The following is a 24,055-nucleotide window of genomic DNA, read 5'->3' on the forward strand; positions in this document are numbered from 1 at the left end:
CCTAAATGTCCATCAACTGATGAATGGATAAAGAAATTGTTGTTTATATACACAATGGAGTACTACGTGGCAATGAGAAAGAATGAAATATGGCCTTTTGTAGCAACATGGATGGAACTGGAGAGTGTGATGCTAAGTGAAATAAGCCATACAGAGAAAGACAGATACCATATGGTTTCACTCTTATGTGGATCCTGAGAAACTTAACAGAAACCCATGGGGGAGGGGAAGGAAAAAAAAAAAAAAGAGGTTAGAGTGGGAGAGCACCAAAGCATAAGAGACTCTTAAAAACTGAGAACAAACTGAGGGTTGATGGGGGGTGGGAGGGAGGGGAGGGTGGGTGATGGGTATTGAGGAGGGCACCTTTTGGGATGAGCACTGGGGGTTGTATGGAAACCAATTTGACAATAAACTTCATATATGGAAAAAAAATAACAATTTTGTATTTATCTTTAGATCAGCTATAAATACAATAAAATCAGTGCAGACAATGCTGAAAAGGCCTTTTCTCCTCTCGTTCATTTCTTTTCTGGTAGTTGAGCAGAATGGATATAATTGATCAGTTGCCTTTGATATTGAATTAGCCCTCTCATTCACCTATCATTCTTCTCTTTCTCTAGTTATTAAATTTTTGTCTTTAAAACGTCCAATTCTCTGCCTACATTACCCATCTGTAAGGCATACTGTCTATTGTTTTCCATTAGAGTCCTTAGCATATTAATACTAGTTTTTAATTCATAGTCTGATCAGTTCAACAGCCTGGTCCTGATGCTTGCTCTCTTAGCAGTGCTTACCTTTTACTGTGCCTTCTCCATTTTTGTTGCTGTTGTCGAAAGGTAGACATGATGCACTACATAAAAAGGAATTGTACTAGATAGGCTTTAATAATGAAGTCATAATATGTGAGGAAGAGAGCATTCTATATTCCTATGATAAATCTCAGTCTTTGGGTAAACCTCTGTCCCAGGGCTGTGAATATAACCATGGTGTTTCAGTGTCCACCCACTGTAGGTATGACAGGATGGCCAGAGGCAGCTAGAGACCTATGCCTTCCCCATGAGGCTCTGATAAAAAAATTACTCCTAAGGGCAGGCCTTGCTAAGAAGAACAGAGTTTACTGGTATATTTCAAAATGATTGATTTTCCCCTCTCCCTGCTAGAGTCAAGAGGAGATTTTGCCCTCATGTTCTCTGTAAGAAGCTGATTAAGCTTCTGGAGGTAAAAACTCAAAGCCATATGCTTCCCCTCCTTTGGTGATTGGACCCCCTTGCTGTTTATCTCACTGGCTCATCACACACTAAGCTTCCAGAAATTTGTCAATTAGAGTTCAGGCCTTCGTACTGCTGTACGGGTTGCCACATACATTTCCACCATGGGGTTTATGCTTTGGTAAGTTGTGATCGTCTACATTCCCCTTTTTGTCCCACCAATTTGGGGAGGAAAGTTGGCCTTCTTACCTCAGTCCTCTGACAGAATCAATAGCTTCTTTGTCACTATAGTACTATATGAGTGCTTTATATAGTTTGGTTATTAACCCCTTATCAGGTATGTATTTCAAAATACTTTCCCCAGTTACTGGGCTGCTTTTATCTTTTGTTGAGGATTTGCTATAGTGTACAGAACTTTTTAGTTTGATGTATTTATCCACTTGTTAATTTTAAAAAAATGTTTATTTCTGAAAGAGAAGGAGAGAGAAGGAGAGAACAACATTTTTGATGTTGTTGCCTTTGTTTTCGGGTTCACAGCGAAAATATCATTGCCAGGACCTCTGAGGAGCAGCTGCCCACCTATGCTGTCCTCTAGGACTACTGTTTCAGGTCTCACCTCCAAGTCTTGTATCCCTTTTGAACTGAAGTTTGCATATGGTGTAAGATAGTAGACCACCTCATTCTTTTCCATGTGACTGTCCAGTTTTCCCATGACCATTTGTTAAAGACACTGTCCATTCCCCATTGTGTATTCTTACCTCCTTTCTCATAAATGAACTGGCCATAAATGTATGGGTTATTTTTAAGCTCTGTTCTTTTGATCTGTGTGTCTATTTTTATGCTGATAACATACTGTTTTGATTAGGGTATCTTTGTAATCTAGTTTGAAATCAAGGAGTGTGATGCCTCCAGCTTTGTTATTCTTTTTCAAGATTTTTTTGCCTATTTCACACCTCCTGTAATTCCGTACAAAGTTTAGGATTGTTTATTTCTGTGAAAAGTGCCATTGGAATTTTGGTAGGGACTTCATTGCATCTCTGGATTGCTTTGGGTAATATGGACATTTTTACCATATTAAATCTTCTAATGCATAAGCACAAAAAATCTTTCCATTACTTGTGGCATCTTTATTTCACCAGTGTCTTAGAGTTTTCATTATACATGTCTTTGACCTCCTTGATTAAATGTATTCATATTATTTTATGCCTTGAGGGAGGTGCAAATGGGACTAATTTCTTTTTCTGATAGTGCATTATGAGAATAAAGAACAGATTTGTGTACATTGATTTTGTATCCTTCAACTACTGAATTTATCTGTTATTTCTAACAGTTTAGTGGAGTATCTTGGGTTTTATATATGTGGTATTACATCATATGCAAATAATTTTACTTCGTCCTTTCCAATGCCTTTGGATGCCTTTTATTTATTCCTTGCTAGATTGTCATTGCTAAGACTTACGATACAGGCATATCTCAGAGAGTTTAGTTTGAAACCCTTCACAATAAAACAAATATCACCGTAAAGCTAGTCAAATGAACTTTTTAATTTCCTAATGCATATACAAGTTAGGCTTACAATATACAGATGGCTATTAAATGTGCTGTAGCATTATGCCTAAAGAACAATGCATACCTTCGTTTAAAAAAAAAACAACAGGGGCGCCTGGGTGGCGCAGTCGGTTAAGCGTCCGACTTCAGCCAGGTCACGATCTCGCGGTCCGTGGGTTCGAGCCCCGCGTCGGGCTCTGGGCTGATGGCTCGGAGCCTGGAGCCTGTTTCAGATTCTGTGTCTCCCTCTCTCTCTGCCCCTCCCGTTCATGCTCTGTCTCTCTCTGTCCCAAAAATAAATAAATTAAAAAAAAATTGTTTAAAAAAAAAACAACAAAACATGTTAGGGGTGCCTGGGTGGCTCAGTCAGTTGAACATCCGACTTTGGCTCAGATTATGGTCGTGTGGTTTGTGAGTTTGAGCCCCGAAGCAGTCTCTGTGCTGACAGCTCAGAGCCTGCTTTGGATTCTGTCTCTCCCTCTCTCTCTGCCCCTCCCTTGCTTGCACTCTCTCTCAAAAAAATAAAACATAATTTTTTTAATAATAAAAATACCTTTATGCTAAATAGTGTTAAGTTTAATCTGAACTTCCAGTAAGTCCTTGTCACTGATCACAGATCATCATGCCAAAACGTAATGGAGTTTGAAGCATTGCAAGGATTACCAAAATATACAGAGATAGAAAGCAAGCAAATGATGGTAGAAAAATGGCACTGATAGATTGGCTCAGTTCAGCCTTGCCAGAAAACTTCAATTTGTAAAAAATGCACTATCTGTAAAGCACAAGCAAGTGCAATGACATTAGTTGTGCCTATGTTGTACAGAAGTGGCAAGAGTGGGCATGTTTTTACCGTTCTGCTATTGATTATCAGGTTAACTATATGTGTGTTATACCTGGCCTTTATTATGTTGGGATACATTCTTGCTATGCCTAATTGTGAAGTGCTTGTGTCATGAACAACTGTTCCATATTGTCAAATACTTCATGTGTGTCTGTCGAGAGATCAAAAAATGTATTGGATCATATTGGTTGGTTTGCAAATGCTGGGTCATCCTTGCATTCTAGAGATAAATCCCCCTTGATCATGGTGAATGATCCTTCACTACGCTGCTGAATTCTGTTTGCTAGCATTTTGTTGATTTTTTTTGTCTTTTATACTCATCAGGGATATTGGCCTGTAGTTTCCATTTCCAGTAGTGTGCTTTGCTGAAGTTGATACTGGGGCAAAGCTGGCCTTGTAAAATGAGGTTGAAGTATTGCCTTCTCTTCACTTTCTTGGAAGAATTTCAGAAGGATTGGTGTTGATTCTTTAAATGTTTGCTGAATTTCATCTAAGAAGCCATTTCGTCCTGGGCTTTTCTTCCTTGGGAGGGTTTTGATTGATTCCTTCTCTTTACCAGTGATTGGTCTGTTCACATTTTTTTTTCTATTCATTTTTGGCATATTGTATGTGTCAGAGAATTTTTCCATTTGTCTAGGTTATCCAGTTTGTTGTTCTGTAGTTCATAATCATCTGTTACAATTGTATTTTTGTGGTATCACTTGTCTCCTTTACTTATAATTTGGTGATTTGGATATTCTCATTTTTCCTTGGTATTCTAGCTAAAGGTTTGTTAATTTTATTTTTTTAAAGGACCAAGTGTTAGTTTGGTTAATCTTTTCTATTGTTTTCCTTTTCTCTATTTCATTTATAGCTGCTCTATTTTTTTTAACCTTCCTTGTGCTTCCTTTGGGTTTGGTTTGTTCCTCTTTTTTCTAGAATTCTTTCAGGGGTAGAGTTAGGTTATGGGGGTATTTCTTCTTAACAGAGGCATTTTTGGCTCTAAACTTCCATCTTAGGAATGCTTTCGCTGCTTTCCCTAAGTTCTCATATGTCGCTCTTCTATTTTTTGGTGTCTAAGGAAACTTTATTTCCCCTTTATTTTCTTCTTTGATTCATTGGTTGCTTGGGAGAATCTTGTTTAATTTCCATGTATTTGTGAATTTTCCAGTTTTCTTATTTATCAGTTTCTGGTTTCATACTATGGTCAGAGAAAACACTTCGTATGGTGTCAGTTTCTTGAATTTTCTAAGACCTGTTTTGTGGCCTAAGATATGTTTGCCCTAGAAAATGCATCTTGTGGACTTGAAAGCATATTCTGTTGTCAGATTGTTATGTAATCACTTTTCACTCACTATCTAGAAGTTTGCTTTGTGCCACTGTATTTTTATGAGAGACCTACCTGTGTGCACTATCCAAAAGAAATACAAATAGATTTATCACTTTTATGAAATGGTCATTGCACCTTCACTTTATGCCATTTCTTCTTGCTAAAGATTTCTTATTTTAGGATAGTGGACAGGGGGGCTTTGGGAGCACAATGTGTTTCTGTTAGGTCCATTTGGTCTACAGTGTTGTTCAATTCTCTTTGATTATTGATTCTCTATCTGGATGGTCTTTCTCCATTGTTCTAAGTGGGGTGTTAAAGTCCCCTTCTATTACTGTATTGCCGTTTATTTCTCCTGTTCGCTCTGTTAGTTTTTGCCTTATAGATTTAGGTATGCTGATTATGGGTGCGCAGGTATTTACAACTGTTATATCTTGGCTTGAACCTTTTATCATTATACAATGATACTCTTTTTTTAAAAAAATTTTTAATGTTTATTCATTTTTGAGAGAAAGAGACAGAGCTTGAGCAGGGGAGGGGCAAAGAGAGAGGGAGACACAGAAGCTGAAGCAGGCTCCCATCTATCAGCACAGAGCCCAATGGTGGGGCTCAAACTCACAAGCTGTGAGATCATAACCTGAGCTCAAGTTGGATGCTTAATGAACTCAGCTACCCAGGCACTCCTACAATGATATTCTTCATCTTTTTTAAAGTCTATTTTGTGTGAGTGTAACTACCCTTGCCTTTTTTTGTTGTTGTCGCTTAAAATATCTTTTTCCCTCTCTTCACTCTCAGTTCCTGTGTATCATTAAAGCTAAAGTGAATTTCTTTTAGGCAGAATATCACTGGATGTTGTTTTCTTTTCCATTCACAGTCATTCTATCTTTGGTTGAAAATTTTGAAGTATTATTGTTTTGTAGATCCAATGTTCCTTTCTTTTTATCTGATGCCTTATTTTGTGTTTTGATGGCTTTTCACATCAGTATAGTTTATCATGTTCTTTGATAAAATTGCTACCAGGTTTTCCCTTGTGTGTATCAGGAGGTATACATAAAATACCTTAAAATTATATCACTATGCTAAAATGAGTAAAGTGATGTATACTTTGTCATCTCCTGCCCCTCATGTTTAAGATTACTAATGTTACAATTTACTTTTTTACATTGCATAACTAACAAGTTATTGTAATCATGTTTTTATTTTTACTACATTCATTTTTCACTTTAAGTTAGACTAGAAACTGAGTTGTACATCACCAAAGCATGTTAAACCTAACTTTGACTATATATTTACCATTACCAGGGAGTTTTATGCAACCTTCTTATGTTTTTATGATGTTACTTATTTCTTCTCCAATCTCCTTAGGAGTTCTTTTATGGCAGGTCCTGTATTAAGTTTGGGAAAGTCTATTTCTCCTTTATCTCTGAACGACAGCTTTACGGGGTATAGATTTCTTGCTTGACATATTTGAGTATGTTATTCCATTCTCTCCTTGTCTGAAAAGTTGAAAAATCCAGTTCTTTGGGGGGGGGGGGTCCCTTATTTGTTACTTCTTTTTCTGCTTTTTAAATTCTTTCTTGTTTTTGATTTTTGACAATATAATTAAATGTGTCTCAGAATAGCCCTATTGATTTCAACCTTTCAGTTACTTTAGACCTCATACATCTGGATATTTATTTCTCTCCCTACATAGGTAAAGTTTTAAGCCACTATATATTTATATATTCAAAACTTCTGTCCTTTCTCCTCTGGGATTTTCATAATGCAAATATTGTTTCTTTTCATTTTGTTACATAGGTCCCTCAGACTTTGTTCACTTTTTCTTTATTTTTACTTTTTGTTCTTCTGATTGGATAATTTCAAACAGCCTGGTTCTTCTGCAAGGTTATATTTACCTTTGAAATTCTCTCTTGAAATCTACAGTTCAGGCACTGTATTTATTATTTCAACTCTGAGATTTCTGTAGTCTTTTTGTTTATGGTTTCTGTTCCTTTGTCAAACATCTTATATTCATGCAATTTTCCTAATTTCATTTTAGTTGTCTGTGTGTGTGCTGTTGTAGCTTGTAGGGTCCCTGGTTTGTAGTCTTAATCTGACCCACACCCTATGTTTCATGACTGAACAGGGCCACCGACTCTGCTCTGCAGACTGTCTGCAGTGCCTGCTCAGATCTTGGCTTGAGTGTTGCTGGGTTATACAGCTTCCAGATGTTGTCACTAGCCCTCTGCTCAGAAGGGACTGGGTAGCCAGTGTCTATTGTGAGGGGTTATGTTTTAATTCCATGTCTGGGCAAGACAGGGAGGGGCTTCTCAAGGGAACTCCCAAGTTTCACAAAGGAGTTTTATAGCGTCAGGGCACTACTACTCTCAGCATCAGCTACTCTCAGCTTCAAATGAGGCTGTGGATTAATTCCCCTTCCTAGACCCAGCAGGGGAACCCTCCTCCACTGCTATTGGCTTTGTCATAGCTGTGATCAGCTCTACTTGCCCAACTCTCAGCAATGCTTTAGTATATAACCTCCTTGTGTTCTTGCCAATCCTTCTAGACAGACGGGGCCAGGAAATATTCTCCTTACAATTGTGGGACTTTGATTTCCCTCTTGCCTGAGCACATAAGGTATAGAGCTGGAAAAATTCCTTGTTTGAATGCCCACATTAGGCCAACCTTTATCACCTAGACTTGTTCTATCATTTTATGTTGAAGAATCTACCCTGTTCTGTCCTTATCTGACTCTCCAGACTCTCCATATGAAGTCTTTGTTTAACATCCATCACTACTTGTTTTCCAAAGGGTTTTAATTGACTTAGAAATAGGTCTTAACTTTTTAATAATATCCTTAGAATTATGTGCTTTGTGAAACTCCTAAGTAGTGCCATTTGTCCTGCAGATGAGCAGAACTGTTGGTTGGGACTGCTACTTTGGCTCTGCAGGTTTAAACTCAATCTGCCAGGATCTGAGTGGTGGTCATTGCAGTCCCCAACCCCTTCAGTGTCACAATCACCTTCCAAGTAGTGGAGCTCACAGATTCTCCCTCAGTCGACATGGGGCAAGATCAGAGTCCTTGTTCCCCTAAATGACCCACAGCACTAGGGGAGGGCACAGGATGTCCCCTCATGCTCTTTTTTTCAAGGGAAAGAACCATAAGCTCAGGGGAAACCACTCATTGTGGTGCTATACCAGCCTTGTTGGAGGGGCAATGCAGACAGTCAGTGTGTAGTGACTTCTCTTACTCTTCTAATGCACACTAGCCTCACAACACTGATCAGGTATAAATGTCACTGGAAAAGGTAAATATGTACTAAAATTCAGAATAATTTAATGTTGTAGAGGTTGTGGTTTAAAGACCAAAGATGTAACTATAATCATTAGCTAAGGGATACACGAGATAAAAAGACGTAAAATGTGACATTAAAAATATAAATTATGGCCAGGGGAAGAAGAGTAAAACTGCAGAGCTTTAGAGTGCATTTAAACTTCAGCTGTTACAGCCTTTAAAAAGACTGTTACAAATGTAAGTTGTTATAGGTAAGCCTCAGGTTAACCGTAAAGCAAAAACCTATAGTAGATGAACAAAAGATAAAGGACTCTAAGCATACACTACAGAAAATCATGAAATAACAAGAGAAGAGACAGAACTACAAAAATAACCAGAAAACAATTAGCAAAATGGCATTAAGTGCATGCCTATCCCTAATTACTTTATTTTTTAATGTTTATACGTTAATTTTAAGAGAATCCCAAGAAGGCTCCACACTATCAGCACAGAGCTGGACGGGAATGTCGATCTCACAAAGCATGAGATCATGACTTGAGCAAAAAATCAAAGGAGGGACACTTAACGGAGCCACCCACACATCCCTCCATAATTACTTTGAAGAATTCAGTCTATTTATTTATATTTAATCAAAATACACAGGGTAGCTGAATGCTGCCCTTCAGAGATTGACCTTAGATCAAAAGACCCACAGAGACAGAGAGAAGACCCAAAATGAGGCATGAGAGAGAAAATCTTAAAAGTAATACCATAGAAATGCAAAGGATTCTAAGAGGCTACTACAAACAATTATATGACAACACAATGACCAGCCAAGAAGCAATGAATATGTAGATTGCATGTTTCTGGGAATTTAAACTAAATCATGAAAACAGGAAAGCTGAACAGATTTTTAAGCAAGGAGATTAAATCAGTCACCAAAAACCTCCCAACAAACAAAAGTCCAGAGATAGATGGCTTCACTGGTGAATTATACCAAATGCTAAAGAAAATATTAATCCCTCTCAAACTCTCCCCAAATTCCTAACTCATTTTATGATGCCAGCCTTAACCTGATATAAAATCCAGGCAGGGATGCCACCAGAAAAATTCAGTCCAAATTCCTGATTAATATAGATGCAAAAATCCTGAATAAATGATAAGCAAACCAAATTCGAGAATGCATTAAAAGGCTTATAAACCATCATCAAATGGGATTTATTCCAGGGATACAAAGATTACTCAACATCTGCCAATCAGTTGTTGTGACTGATACACCATATTAACAACATGAAGGAGAAAATCATATGATTATTCCAATAGATGCCAAAAAAGCATTGTACAGAATTCAACACAAATTTAGCACAAAAACTCTAAACAAAATGGGTAGAGAAAGGATGTACCTCAACATAATACAGGCACAGTATAGGACAAGCTGATAGCTAACATGCTCCTCAATGGTGAAAAGCTGAAAACTTTTCCTCAAAAAATGAAGAATGAGACAAGAAGTATGCCTATTGTCACAACACAGCTCCGGAAGTCCTACCCAGAGCAATTAGGCAAGAAATGTAAGAGACATCAAAATTGGAAAGAAAGAAGTGTAGTGTCACCATGTGCAGATGACCTGGTATTACATCCATAAAACCTTAAAAACTCCACCAGAAATACTGAACTTATTTATTAGTTCTAACAGTTAAATTGCACGTTACACAATGTACAAAAACCTGTTACTTTCCTATACACCTATAATGTACTATCAGAGAAATTATTAAAACAGCCTCAGTTATAATTGCATCCTAAAGAACAAAATACTAGGAATAAATTTAACCAAGGAAGTGAAAGACTTGTAGAACCAAAGTTTTAAGATGCTGATGAAAGGAAATGAAGAAACAAATGATTGGAAAGATATTCTCTGTTCATGAATCAGAAGGCTTAATATTGTTAAAGTGTCCCTCCTACTCAAAGTCAGCTGTAGACTCAGCGATCCCCATCAAAATTCCAAACAGAAATAAAAGAAAAATCCTAAAATTTGTACAGAACTACAAAAGACCTCAAAAAGACAAAGCAATCTTGAGATAGAAGGACCAAGCTGTATAGATCACACTCTCCAATTTTAAATTATATTTAAAAACTCTAGTAATCAAAACAGACCCATAGAACAAGGGAAGAGACTCCAAAGCCCAGAAAAAATCCCATGCATTTATACTCAATTAACTTAGGACACAGGAGGCAAGAATATACAATAGGAAAAGGACGGTCTCTTCAACAAGTGGTTGTGAAAAAAACTGGACAGCCACATGTAAAAGAAGAAAATTGGAATGCTTCCTAGTCCAAACAGAAAAAATCATCTCAAAATGGATGAAAGACTTGAATAGAAGACCTAAGGCACTGTTACTCCTAAACAACCACATACGCAGTCAACTCTTGGACACAGGTCTCAGCAATGACTTCTTGGCTCCAACACCAAAAGCAAACCCTATGGAAGTATCAATAAATGAAGAGGACTACATTAACTAAAATACTTCTGCACTGCCAGAGGAATAAAGAATGATTAATCTGAAAAAAAAAAGTAACAATCAAACCATGTTCCCTTTAGGGATAAATGCAGGCACATGAAGTGCGCTGCGTACAATAAACACATTAATTAGAATACTGGAGTCGTAGGTGAGGATAGATTAAGTAGGAGAGAGGCTCGGACTTCTAATAGTATTAAGGAAGTAACAATTTCTCATTTTTCCTTTTAGAACCTACCCACATTTTAAAGATCTTCCACATTTAACTAGTTTATAATGTAAGATTTAACTTTTGTTTTTATTAAATATTTCTGAGATAATCTACCTGTATATTCACACAGTAGAATCAAATCTGTTCTGCATTGTACATAGAGCCTAACAAACCTGTTTCAATTTTCAGTTTCCATTATTTTACTCCTGCTTTCCTAACCCATGTCCCTCTCCACGTAGATATTGTGAAAGAGTCTATCTAATATTTGTTTGTAACACTTTTCTTCTGTAGGTTTTAAAAAACAACTGCATAAAGCAGTCATTATACAACGAAGTTGTGTGGCTATAACACAAAAAGTGGTAATTCGTATGGCAGTAATATGACAGAAGAGAGGTAAGGACAGCGGCTTAATGAAGCCCAGTTTTCATATAATATTGGTATAAATCAGAATTAATCTGAATTTTGGTTGTTTTAAATGAAGATGCTAATTGTAATTCCCTGGAAAACCAATAATAAAATAAGCCAAAATGCTTAATAGCAGTGACATCAGCATGAGATGGCAGCATCAGTCATTCTTTTCTCTCCCTTTTTATTTGCAACTAAAGTAGTCCCTTGTAACCAAACAAAGGTGCCTCTGCACAGTAACCTGGAGAACTTAGATTTCCTCCTACCTGTGCTACAGGAAGTGGGTGGATGGGACTTTGATGGGGCTGCAGATTCAAGGGAGTCGCTGAGACTGCCCCACTCCTAGTCATTACAATTTGAGTAAAAGCAAAACTGGTGAGTGCAAAACAAGGTGAGCCTGCAAGACAAAAGCAAAATTTGTGGGTGTCCAGCTGGCCTGATGGGAGAACCAGGTATGTCATCGGAGTGCAATGTCAAGACAGATCTCAAGGAATCTGTCCCAAGGCAGCACTGCAAAGTGCTGTGCTTTTGCTGGTGGTGACCATGGTAACCTATCTCATAGAGGAGGTGTAAAGGCAAACTGGTGAATGACTGGTTTATGGTGCACAAGCAGCATGATTTCTAAGGAGGGTCCTCTGACTGGTGGGGAGAGAAAGGAAAGGAAAATGCACAAGAATAACAAAGACTTGAGAAGGAACATGCTCCCTGTTTCCAGCAAGAGTTCTACCCATGGAAATGTGGGAGGGTCCTCATACCACACAGTGGGCACCCACAAAGCTTCAGGTGTTCAACCCAAACTTCCCCTGCCAACCAGCTTTTTAAAAAAATTTTTTAACGTTTATTTATTTTCGAGACAGAGACAGAGCATGAACAGGGGAGGGGCAGAGAGAGAGAGGGAGACACAGAATCTGAAACAGGCTCCAGGCTCTGAGCCATCAGCCCAGAGCCCGACGCGGGGCTCAAACTCACGGACCGTGAGATCGTGACCTGAGCTGAAGTTGGATGCCCAACCGACTGAGCCACCCAGGTGCCCCCAACCAGCTCTTTTTAAAGCACATGTTCAAGAATGCGGCCCCAGAGGCAACTCAGATAAAGAGAAGCCAACACCTTGAGCTATAATGCCATCTTCTGAAAAATGAAAGAAGGGTTCTTAATGGCTAGTCTGATAAACTGTAACAAAGTCAACAACTAATACAGGTTTGTACTACTTAAAATGTGATGGCAGAGAAATATTTCATCAAACACTATAAATGCCAGAGTAATATGATATCATAAAAAATAATAATTCTCCCGGAACCGAAACCAAAAGCATGGAATATTTTGATCTAACTGATCAAGATTTCAAATAACTGTCATGTAGACATTCAGTCAGCTACAAGAATACCCAGAAAGGCACTTGAGTGAACTCAGAACCAGACAAAATCTGGAGTTTATGAATTTAATGAATCAGATGAAGAATGCACTAGAATGCCCAATTACGAAATTGGGCAGATCAGATCAAACAAATAATAAGCAATCTGGAAGGTAAGAATTTAGAAATGAGAGCACAAACTAAGATTCTTAAAGAAGTCAAGAAATCCTACAAGAGTTATCGGTATTGATGAGAAAAATGCATATTTAAGAGTAATTTTTATACCGGGAAAAGAGAGTGTATTTAGGGAAATAATAGCTGGGAATTGCCCAAACACTGGGAAAACAGTGGACATACCAGTTCATAAAGCTAACAGAAAACACTATTATTCAACGTAAAAAGACCTCCTAGATGTAATATAATGAAACTATCATCAATGATAAACATTTTTAATGCCAGCCAAGTGAAAAAGAAAGTAGCCTACCCGAGAACCCCCAGAACACTGAGTGGATTTCACAGCAGAAACGCAATAGGCCAGGAGAGAGGAGAGTGACATATTCAGAGTATTGAAAGATGAAAATTGCCAGCCAAGATACTTTATCTGGCAAAGTTAACCTTCAGATATGCAAGGGTAAGTCTGTCCCAGACAAACCAAACATGAAGGAGTTCACCACCACTAGACCTGCCTTGCAAGAACTGCTGAAAACAGTTCCTCAAACTCAAATGAAATGACATGAATTACTACATAAAAGTCAGAGAAAAGTGCAGGTGGTGCCTGAATTACAGTGGTTGACTTCCAATTATTCAGTTGTACAGTGGTGTGAAAGCAATACACATGCAGTAGAAACAGTACATTGAGTATTGAATTCTAGTCTCTTTCCGGTCTAGTATTTTGCGATGTGATCATCTTTCATAATACTGGCAAGCCGCAGTGAGCGATAATTCTCAGTCAGCCATGCAGTCATGAAGGTAAACAACATACGTGCTTAAAACCACTCTATATCCACAAAACCATCCGTTTTTCAACTTTCAGTATAGTATTCAATAAATCACCTGAGATATTCAACACTTTACTCTCAAATAGGCTTTGTGTTAGATGACTTTGCCCAGATGGAGGCTAATATAACTATTCTTGGCATGTTGAATCTAAGCTAAATTGAGCTATGTCTGGCATGTTAGGTGTATTAAGCATGTCTCTTTTAGGATTTTTTCAACTTAAAGTGAGATTATGTCCCAATAACCCTGTTTTAAGTAGAGGAAGCTCTGTAGACAGCACTCTAACAAAAGTAAAATATGAACCATCTAAGTTCAGAGAATTCTGTATTAGGATGGCATGCTAATGACTTCAGTTATTAAGTCTTCACATTCACAATATGAAAAGAGGCCAATTGTGACATCAAAAACATAAGACCCAAATAGTATAAGCGTGGAAACTGTATAAATGAATAAAGATAAGATCTAGAGTCATACACATACAAACGGAGACCAAGCAAATCACCATGGAAGACCACCATTTTGCAAAGGTAGACAGACACAATGAGAGTAAGAAACCCATGAAGTACAAAACAACCAGAAAACAGACAGTAAGATGGCAATAGTTAGTCCTTACATATTAGTAATCACTCTCAAGATAAATGGATTGGATTTAATCAAAAGTCACTGAGTGGCTGAATGGATTAAAAAAAGAAAAAAGACCCAACCATATATTGCTTTTAGGAAACTCATTAGGTATAAAGTACACATAGGCTCAGTCTGAAGGATGAAAGAGGATATTCCCAAAGAAGGCAGGTGTAGCTCTACTTACATCAGACAATACAGATTTCAAGCCAAACACTTATCAAGAGGTCATTATGTAATAACAGTAAATGGTTCAATGCATCCAGAAGATACAATAATGGTGAATATATATTTTGGAGGCCCCAAATAGACAACAAAATAATAGAAGATTTCAGTACCCAACTGCCAACAATGGAAAGGTCATCTAGTCAGAAAACCAGCAAGGCAATATTGGAATTGAACTGTGCTTTAGACCAGATGGACTTAGCCTTATATAAAGCATTCCATCCAACAGGAGAATCCACATTCTTGTTAAGTGAGCACAGAACATTTTTCAAGATAGGTCATATGACAGGGCACAAAACACGTCAGGATATTTAAAATTGAAATCATACCACCTATGTTTGCAACAACAAGAGGCAACTTGGATGATATACAAATTAGGGGAAACAAAGAATATAGTTCTGAACAATCAGTGGGTAAAAGAAAAAGTCAAAAGGGGAAAATTTCAAAATAAATAAAAATATAAACACAGCATATCAAACATTAAGGGAAGCAGCAAAAACAGTACTGAAAAGGAAGTTTATCAAACTATATAACCCACCTATAAAAAGACAACAAATTATGCCCAAGATAGCAGAAAGACAGAAATAATTTAAATAAAAATCAGACAACTAATAACTTGATCCATTCTTGTCTTTCAAAAAGATAAAATTGGTAAACCTGTAGCCAGAGAAGACTCAAAATCAGAAATTAAAAAGGAGACCTTACAACAGATACTACAGAAATACATAGCATATAAAATTGTTCACAATAGTCTCTTAAGGTCCTAACAAGTTAGACAACCTACAAGAAATGAATAAATTTCTAGAAATACACAAGCTGGCAACACTGCTACCAAGAAATAGAGAATATGAACAGATCACTGCTATGCAAGATGAAAAAAAAAAACAAAAAACAGTCAAAAACCTCCCAACACAGAACATCCCAGGATCAGATGGCTTTATTAGTGAATTCTACCAAACATTAAAAGTTAAATCCAATCCTTGTCAAACTCTTTGAAAGAATTAAGAAAATACATCCAAACCCATTTTATAAATTCAACATGACCGTGATACCAGGTAAGGGCACTAGAAGAAAAATACAGACCAATATTCCTAGTGAATATAGATGGAACAATTCTGAACAAAGTATTAGCAATGCAAATTAAAAAACATACCAAAAGGATTATAGACCAAGACCAAGTAGAATTTATCCCTAGGATGCAAGGATATTTTAACATAGACAAATTAATATAATATATTAACAAAATTAAAGAGGGGGCACCTGGGTGGCTCAGTTGGTTAAGCTTCAGACTTCAGCTCAGGTCACGAGCTCGTGGTTCACAGGTTTGAGCCCTGCATTGAGCTCTGTGCTGACAGCTCAGAGCCTGGAACCTGCTTTGGATTCTGTCTCCCTCTCTCTCTGCCCCTCCCCTGCTCATATTCTGTCTCTAACAAAAATAAAATAAATATAAAAAAATTTTAAAGATAAAATTCCTATGATCATTTCAATAGCTGCAAAAGAAAAACTGGCCCTATACAACATCTTTTCATGGTGAAAACACAGCATTTTGAATATAGAAAGAATATACATAAACAAAATACTGAAAACTTTTCCTCCAAAATCAGGAGCAAGACAAGGATGCCCCACTCTCACCACTCTTATTCAATATAGTACTGGAAGTTCTAGCTACAGCCACTAAGTAAGACAAAGAAACAAAAGGCATACAAATCAGGAAGAAGGAATTAAAACTCACTACTTGCAGATGAGGTGATTTTTATATCTAGAAAATACAGAAGACTCAACCAAAACAACTGGTGGAATTAAGCAAGGAATTCAATTAAGTTGCAAGATAAAAAAAATTAACAGATGCCAATTAGTTGCATTTCTATATACTAAGGACAAAACATCTGAAAAAGAAATAAAAACTATTCCATTCCTAACAGAATCCAAAAGAGTCAATACTACATTTACTGAAATTGTTTTACACCTGAAGCTAATGTCATTACGTCAGTTATATCTCAACTAAAAATATGTAATCAAACAAAAGGACATTAAAATACATGCAGCAAAACCTGACCTAACTGAAAGGATCAATAGACATGTCACTATTTTTGAAATGAGACTTACATACCTCACTTTCAATAACGTATCGAATAAATAGGTATTAGAACAGCAGGTAGGTAAAACTCTTGAACAACCCTATAAACCAAGTTGACCTAACATCAATTTAATATTTCACCCAACAGCAGAATATGCTTTTCAAGGGTACATGGAACATTGTTTATATCATCCATTCTGTTATAACAAAGTCCTCAATAAATTCAAAAGAAATGAAAGCACACAAGGGATAGTCTCTAACCACAGTGGAATAAAATTAGAAATTATAGTAAAAAATTGGGGGGGGGGGGTGGCGCCTGGGAGGCTCAGTCAGTTGAGCATCTGACTCTTGATTTCGCCTCAGTTCATGATCTCACCATTAGCAAGATTGAGCCCTGGATCAGGCTTCCCACTGAGTTTGGAACCTGCTTGAGATTCTCACTCTCTCAAAAAACAAAAATAATAAAAAATTTGAAAACCCTTTAAATATATGGAAATGAAACATTTATAAATAGTATGTCAGAGGATGAGGTAAAAGGAAATCAGGGGGAAAAAAACTGAGATGACAACAAAAACACAACCTACTGAAACCTACCAGATGCAGTGAAGTAAGTTTTAAGGGAAAATTTAAAGCTGTAAATTATTTGAAAAAAAATAAAATTGAAAATAAATACTCTAAATCCCCACCTTGAGAAGCTATCAAAGAAGGAAATAAAAAGATTAGAAGGTAAATTAATTAAATAGAGTAGGGAAGCAATACAGAAAAATCAATGAAATCATAAAGTTGACAAAACTTAAATATTCCAACGAAAACAAGACTCAGATTGCTAAAATAAACAGAGACCATCATTAGACCTTATGGAAATAAAAGGGAAAACAAAGAAATAGCATAAACAACTCTATGCCAAAAAATGGGATTACTTAGATGAAATGGACAAATTCCAAAAGATACTAGTTACCAATAGTATTCAATAAGAAATTATTTGAATAGGCCTATAATATGCAAAGAGATTGAATTACTAATAAAAATCTAACAAAAGAGCAGAATTAGTTGGCTTCAATGATGAATTCTACCAACTATTTAGTAAACAGTCTATACCAATTCTTCAAAAATATTTTAAGTTGATTTATTTATAACACAAAACCATTTAATGGCCTGAAATATCACAGCCAAAATTTAAAAGACGGATTATTGCCTGAGGGTTGATACCTCCCATCTCCTTTTATTAAGTCACTATCACTTTGATGCCAAAATTAGACAAAGATATCCCAAGTAAAGAAAAACACAAACATCCCTTATGAATTTAGATGCAGAAATTCTTTTTTTTAATGTTTATTTTTATTTATTTATTTAATTTTTATTTTTATTTTTTTAATTTATTTTTTAATATATGAAATTTACTGTCAAATTGGTTTCCATACAACACCCAGTGCTCATCCCAAAAGGTACCCTCCTCAATACCCATCACCCACCCTGCCCTCCCTCCCACCTCTCATCAACCCTCAGTTTGTTCTCAGTTTTTAACAATCTCTTATGCTTTGGCTCTCTCCCACTCTAACCTCTTTTTTTTTTTTTTTTTCCTTCCCCTCCCCCATGGGTTTCTGTTACGTTTCTCAGGATCCACATAAGAGTGAAACCATATGGTATCTGTCTTTCTCTGTATGGCTTATTTCACTTAGCATCACATTCTCCAGTTCCATCCACGTTGCTACAAAAGGCCATATTTCATTTTTTCTCATTGCCACGTAGTATTCCATTGTGTATATAAACCACAATTTCTTTATCCATTCATCAGTTGATGGACATTTAGGCTCTTTCCATAATTTGGCTATTGTTGAGAGTGCTGCTATAAACATTGGGGTACAAGTGCCCCTATGCATCAGTACTCCTGTATCCCTTGGATAAATTCCTAGCAGTGCTATTGCTGGGTCATAGAGTAGGTCTATTTTTAATTTTCTGAGGAACCTCCACACTGCTTTCCAGAGCGGCTGCACCAATTTGCATTCCCACCAACAGTGCAAGAGGGTTCCCGTTTCTCCACATCCTCTCCAGCATCTATAGTCTCCTGATTTCTTCATTTTGGCCACTCTGACTGGTGTGAGGTGATATCTGAGTGTGGTTTTGATTTGTATTTCCCTGATAAGGAGCGACGTTGAACATCTTTTCATGTGCCTGTTGGCCATCCGGATGTCTTCTTTAGAGAAGTGTCTATTCATGTTTTCTGCCCATTTCTTCACTGGGTTATTTGTTTTTCGGGTGTGGAGTTTGGTGAGCTCTTTATAGATTTTGGATACTAGCCCTTTGTCCGATGTGTCATTTGCAAATATCTTTTCCCATTCCGTTGGTTGCCTTTTAGTTTTGTTGGTTGTTTCCTTTGCTGTGCAGAAGCTTTTATCTTCATAAGGTCCCAGTAATTCACTTTTGCTTTTAATTCCCTTGCCTTTGGGGATGTGCCGAGTAAGAGATTGCTACGGCTGAGGTCAGAGAGGTCTTTTCCTGCTTTCTCCTCTAAGGTTTTGATGGTTTCCTGTCTCACATTCAGGTCCTTGATCCATGTTGAGTTTATTTTTGTGAATGGTGTGAGAAAGTGGTCTAGTTTCAACCTTCTGCATGTTGCTGTCCAGTTCTCCCAACACCATTTGTTAAAGAGACTGTCTTTTTTCCATTGGATGTTCTTTCCTGCTTTGTCAAAGATGAGTTGGCCATACGTTTGTGGGTCTAGTTCTGGGGTTTCTATTCTATTCCATTGGTCTATGTGTCTGTTTTTGTGCCAATACCATGCTGTCTTGATGATGACAGCTTTGTAGTAGAGGCTAAAGTCTGGGATTGTGATGCCTCCTGCTTCAGTCTTCTTCTTCAAAATTGCTTTGGCTATTCGGGGCCTTTTGTGGTTCCATATGAATTTTAGGATTGCTTGTTCTAGTTTCGAGAAGAATAGATGCAGAAATTCTTATAAAAACTAGCAAATTGAATTCAGCAACTGATGAAAAAAGTTATACATCATGACCAGGTGGGATTCAGCCCCACAACATGGGGTTGCTTTAACATCTGAAAATAAGTCAAATGATCACAGTGTAAAACTAAAGAACAATAATCACATCATCATCCTTATAGATGTAGACTAACACCCTTTCCTGATAAAAACCTCAACAAATAGAATAAAACTTTCTCAACTCAATAAAGAGCATCCATAAGTAATCCTCAGCTAGTATCATACTTAAGAATAACTGGATGTTTTCCTTCTATTATCAGGAACAAGCCCACCCTTATGAGTTCTATTCAACATTTTACTAATCAGGTCAGTGAAGCAAGGTGAGTAAATAATAACATCTAAATTGGATAGGAAGAAGTAAAATTTTCTCTTTCTACAGATCATATAATCCTATATATAGAACATCCCAGGAAATCAACTAAAACACTGACTAGAATAAACTAGTGTAACAATGTGGCAGGATAAATGATTGATATGTAAAAATCAATTGCACTTTATACATTAGTAAAAGAGATGCCTAATTTGTACACTGAAGACTATAAAATACTGAATAATACTAAACGAGATCCAAACAAGAGACATCTCATGTACATGGACTCGAACATTTTAAAATGATAATAACCCCCAAAATGACCTAAAGATTCAACATAATTCCTATCAAAAGTCCCAGCTCTTTCTATTTTGTTCATAAACTGACAATTTAGTCCTAAAATGGCTATGGAAGTAACCAGAACAGTCTTAGAAAAGAAAGGTGGGAAACACAATTTCCAATTTCAAAGCTACAGTAACTGAGACACTGTGGGAGTGATAAAAGTATAGGGCTACATACCAATGAAATAAAAACAAGCATTCAGAAATACACTCACATTTATCAATGATTTTTAATCAATGTACCTGGAAAGTTCAGCGGGGAACGAATTATCTTGTCAACACCCAGTGCTGAGACAACTAGATACCCACATGTGTAGAATGGATTTGGACCTCTACCTCACACCTTGCACAAAACTCAAAATAGATCATAAGCTTTAATGTAAGAATTAAAACTATAAAGCTGCTTAAAGAAAAAAAAATAGGAGTAAGTCATAACGGGCTTCTATTATGCCATATTTTTTTAGATATGACACCAAAAGTACAATCATTAGAAGAAAAAAACACATTCACCAACATGTAACCTTTTGTGCTTCAAAGGATTCCAATGAGAAAATGAAAACAAGCCTAAAAATGGAAGAAGACATATTCAAATCACCTATTTGTTAGGGACTGGTTTCCAGAATATATAAAAGTTTTTACCATCAGCAATAAAAAGTCAACCCAGTTACCAAGAGCACACTGTTTACACTGTATGTTAGCCAACTTGACAATAAATTATATTAAAAAAAGACAAATAACCCAACTCTAAACTGAATGAGGGATTTGAATAGACATTCCTCCAGAACACATATGCAAATGGTCAGTAAGCACATGAAATGATGCTCAGCCCTACTAGTCATTATGGAAGTGCAAACCACATCTACACTGAGATACCACTTTACACTGTAGGATATTTAAACCCAAAATGCAGATAATAACAAGTGGTGGGGAGGATGTTCAGAATTTGGACAGTTCATACATTGCTCGTGAGAATGTAAAATGGTACAGCCACTTTGAAAAACCTTCTGGCAGTTGCTCAAAATGTTACATATATTTATGACCCAGCAATGCCATTCGAGAAAGTTACACATGCAAGAAAAATAGAAAATGTCCACTGTACATGAGTGTCCCTACCAACATGATTGCTAATACCACAAAAGTAAAAATAGCCTAAATGTTCATCAACTGATAAATGAGTAGACAAAATGGTACATATTCAGAAGGATATGGGACAGGAATGTGGAATGACTCCTAATGTGTATAGGCATTTTTTTTTCTTCAGATGTTGAACATGTTTTAAAATTACATTGTAATGACAGTGGTATAAATCCATAAATATAAAAATGAATAAAAGAATGAATGAAAGAGACTTTTCTTCTCACTTCATCAATGAGATTCAGCTCTCCTATCTTCAGGCCTAGAGATGGTAAAGGCTAGCCCAAAGTTACTGCTATGCTTTGCTGTTACCTTATTAAGCCATCTTAGTAAATCATCATTTTATAAATCAATACTCATTAAATTATCATTAAATCGAGGTTTTATAACACCCTCGATTTTTCTTTTGGATTCCCAAATGATACACAGTACTGTGATCTATGAAGGGAAGGGTGGAACAACACAAGTTTGTATTCACCACATTAGGACCAAGAAGTCAAGGCTTTCCTGAGAACTAAGACACAAAAGGATATTTTCCTGAGTTTGTTGAAACTATATCATGTAAAGGGCACCTGGGTTGCTCAGTGAGTTGGGCTTCCGACTCTTGATTTCAGCTCAGGTCATGTTGTCATGATTCATGGTAGCGAGCCCCTCTGTCAGCTCTGCACTCACAGCACAGAGCCTGCTTAGGATTTTTTCTCTCTCTCCCTCCTTCTCTGTCCCTCTCTCCCATTCATATTCTCTCTATACAAAATTAAAACAGGTAAGGAAAAAAAAAAACTACATGAAGTGGCTTTCTCAGTTGATAGATTTATTGGTACCACATTTCATTATAATTCTATTGTCTCGTATCTGTTCTACCAATCTGCATTATGTAATCAGAACTTCAACCTGAACATTATTATTGCTAGTGTAGCCAATGTAAAGAATATAAAAGGCATGGTACCTTACCAGTTATGGTACATGGTATAGACAATAAATAAATACAGGAAGACCCATGTTTCCCGAGACAGAGAGGGATTTCTTGGCATTGAACAGTTACTGCTTGTGTCAACAATTCCCAGAGATAGTATGTCTACATATCTTATAAAGATGAATATCTCTGTTGTGTGGCTACTAGACTATTTTGCCTTCGTGGGAATTAGACTTTTAAATGCCACATCAGAGCCAAGATTAATTGTTCATGGAGCTATTGACCATTCAAAATTTATGACCTTCCCAATTCCCTTAAAAGACTTTGTTTCTTTACAAATCGTAAGAGATCAAACCTTTCCTGGTGGATTAAATGAAAACTCATGGAACATACTCCTGTGTATAATAATCCCAACCATACTAGCTGGAACACTCAAAGGGATAATAAAAAATTTGTTCCCCATTTGGGCCAGCAGTGGTAATGATAAATTCCATTCCCTTGGGGCATAACAAACAAGTTTATATTTATCAGCCAGTCTTATAAAAAATAACAGAATAGCATTGATTGCCTTTGGCCCATGGGTGGGGGCATCTATGCCATTGCTAATACTCCATGCTAAAAGAAAATTCAATCTGGCTAGGTCCTGCAACACGAATATTGATTACAGAGTACTAAGTACTTCTTTGCATTCACTGTCCTCACAGGTGATTCAAGCTTCAGGTTAATCAGCATTGAAAGTGAAAATGAGAACTACCCAAGTGACTTTATCTTCAAGCAATTTGGCAAGAGTGGTGGACTTGTGACAACCCTTGAAGCACTCTCCTGGGTTGACTTAGCACTGAAAACAAAAAGAAGTTCCCATACTTCCAGGAAATGGCTGACTGTTTTAGAGCCATAGTAAAAAGTAGCCATCAGAACCAGTTTCAACCTGATTCAATAATAAATGACAGCTCTCTACAGCCTTGGGAACAAGTACTTTGAGAACTGGATTTTAATAGCTAAACTTATCCTAGTGCATAAACCATAGGAAGTTCCTTGCAATGATAGTTCCTTACTTCTAATTTTGGCCAATCAAAGAAGAACTCACTCCAATGCACAGCCAGCTTCAGGAGCATGTGATTAATAAAGGACTTTGCCCTCTGAAAAGGTCCAGTGTGTGGCATTTAGTGATCTATGGTTATTATCTTAGAATTATTAATTTTATCCTTAAATGTGTATTCTATAAATGAAGTCCATTGGATCAATGAAGCGTAAGTTAGCAGCTTGGATCCTTGGCTCATGTGCAACCCCACTACTCATCACCACTCTGCATTCTTAGGGCAGATGGTAGCTGAGAACCTTCCTAATCCCACTCAACCACCATTGCCAATTTCAGCCTCTCTAATGAGGGCCTCGGGATTGTTAGGAATTGGGTCCAAATAATAGGCCTAAGATTCCTATAAGGGTCTATGTTTAGGCTTTCCTAGAAAATGTGACATTAGACGGCAAAACAAAAATGCCATGACAGATCACCAGAGAGACAACGGAAGAAAGGAAAATGGGGTATCCCCCCTGCTTTTTGAAAAAAGGATATCACATTTTAATGTTGGAATGGGCCTTTAAATTATGGAGCTGGTTCTGTTCCAATGAATCCATTTCTCAATGCCAACCAATCAGCAGCCCTGTGCTTCTACCAATGACATCAACTCATTGATGTCAATGAAAGCCAGCCAATCCCTGAAACACTGTACTCCAGAAAATCCTTTCATAAAATCAACAATCTGCTCATCTGTGAGTAATTATGCCTGGAAAACATAACTTCTTATATACG

The 24,055-nt window shown here is 37.0% G+C and overlaps 1 long non-coding RNA gene across 2 annotated transcripts; it reads left to right on the forward strand.

Annotated features, from left to right (window-relative positions):
- Positions 1–1,040: 1,040 nt before the first annotated feature.
- LOC122200179 lies at positions 1,041–23,343 on the forward strand. 2 transcript variants are annotated; one of them, XR_006193745.1, is made up of 3 exons: positions 1,041–1,389; positions 19,808–19,867; positions 22,950–23,343. It is a non-coding gene; the product is annotated as an uncharacterized LOC122200179 (long non-coding RNA). The 2 variants fall into 2 exon arrangements; XR_006193744.1 differs by lacking the exon at positions 1,041–1,389 and adding an exon at positions 11,177–11,273.
- The last annotated feature ends 712 nt before the right edge of the window (positions 23,344–24,055 follow it).

Source organism: Panthera leo, chromosome A1 (genome assembly GCF_018350215.1).
Source record: "Panthera leo isolate Ple1 chromosome A1, P.leo_Ple1_pat1.1, whole genome shotgun sequence".
In the NCBI taxonomy this organism is placed as follows: domain Eukaryota; kingdom Metazoa; phylum Chordata; class Mammalia; order Carnivora; family Felidae; genus Panthera; species Panthera leo.